This window comes from Apium graveolens, chromosome 1 (assembly GCF_009905375.1).
Source record: "Apium graveolens cultivar Ventura chromosome 1, ASM990537v1, whole genome shotgun sequence".
Classification (NCBI taxonomy): domain Eukaryota; kingdom Viridiplantae; phylum Streptophyta; class Magnoliopsida; order Apiales; family Apiaceae; genus Apium; species Apium graveolens.
In genome coordinates, this window is record NC_133647.1 from 20490099 (window position 1) to 20491701 (window position 1603).

Below are 1603 nucleotides of genomic sequence, written 5' to 3' on the forward strand. Positions count from 1 at the left end.
CGCAAGAGGACTTTAGATACGGCTGAGGAGACAAACAAAGTTCTTGGTATTCCGAAGAAGATAGATTTTGAAGATTCGGAAATAGAAAGTGAGCAGAAAGAACCAGTAATCATGGGTGATCGTATAGTTCCGGCAGATCCAGCTCTTATGGATTTTCTCGGCCTAAAATTGATGACATTCAATCAAGCATCCTTCACCCGGCTATTCAGGCTAACACTTTTGAAATCAAGCCGGGAACTATCCAGATGGTGCAGAATTCTGTTTCTTTTGGAGGTGCTGCTACTGAAGATCCCAACATGCACATCAGGAATTTTGTCGAGATCTGTAGTACTTTCAAATATAATGGTCTGACTGATGAGGCTATCAAGCTAAGGCTTTTCCCATTCTCACTGAGGGATAAAGCTAAGGACTGGTTACATTCTGAACCAGCTGGGTCCATCACTACTTGGCAAGATCTTGCACAAGAGTTTCTGGTGAAGTTCTATCCAATGGCAAAAACTGCGGCTATGAGGAGTGCTCTTACTCAGTTTGCGCATCAACCTACAGAATCTATGTGCGAAGCTTGGGAGCGCTACAAGGAGATGTTGAGAAAGTGTCCACATCATGGTATGCCTGATTGGATGGTGATCACTGGTTTCTATAATGGTTTGGGGGCCCAATCTCGGCCCATGCTGATGCAGCAGCTGGAGGCGCCTTGTGGGCCAAAAGCTATACTGAGGCTTATAATCTTATTGAGACTATGGCTGCAAATGAGCATCAGAACCCAACTCAAAGGATGATGCCTGGGAAGGTAGCAGGTATTCTGGAAGTTGATGTAGCTACAGCTATTGCAGCGCAGCTCCAAGCGCTGTCTTTGAAGGTCGATTTTTTAGCCACCTATGGAGTCAATCAAATAGCTATGGTCTGTGAGCTTTGTGCAGGTTCTCATGCTATGGATCAGTGTTCTCTTGTTAATGAATATATTCCGTATGTGAACAATTATCAGCGACCGCAGCAGCCTGTGCTAGCTACTTATCATCCTAACAACAAAAATCATCCAAATTTCAGCTGGAGTAATAATCGGAATGCTATTCAGCAACCATATCAGCAAGGCGTAAGGAAACAGTTTAATCCACCTGGATTCCAGCAACCACAACATTATGCTCAAATGCAATCATATCCTCAACAAGGAGGTGCAACTCCACCTTTTAGTGCTGATTTCGAGGAACTCAAGCTGTTGTGCAAAAGTCAGGCTGTTTCTATCAAGACCTTGGAAAATCAAATCGGTCAAATAGTCAATGCAGTGCTCAATCGTCAACCTGGCATACTTCCCAGTGATACTGAAGTGCCAGGCAGAAAGTAAGCTAAAGAGCAAGTCAAGTCTATTACCTTAAGGTCTGGAAAAGTTGATGATGCTGAAAAAGGAAAAGACGGAGAAGCTGAAGTTGGTGATGAAGAAGCTAAGCAAAAGGAGAAGGCGGCAGAACCAAGGAAGACTACTGTTGAACACACTCTGCCTGAGGGTAATACAGGGGAGAAACAGCTCTATCCTCCACCACCTTTTCCTAAGAGATTGCAACAACAAAAGCTGGATAAACAGTTCGGTAAGTTTTTGGAGGTGTTC

General features: G+C 44.0%; 1 non-coding gene across 1 annotated transcript; it reads right to left on the reverse strand.

The window, feature by feature from the left end:
• Positions 1-503: 503 nt before the first annotated feature.
• Positions 504-610, reverse strand: LOC141680376 (small nucleolar RNA R71). Its single transcript, XR_012558320.1, has one exon. It is a non-coding gene; the product is annotated as a small nucleolar RNA R71 (small nucleolar RNA).
• Positions 611-1603: the final 993 nt, after the last annotated feature.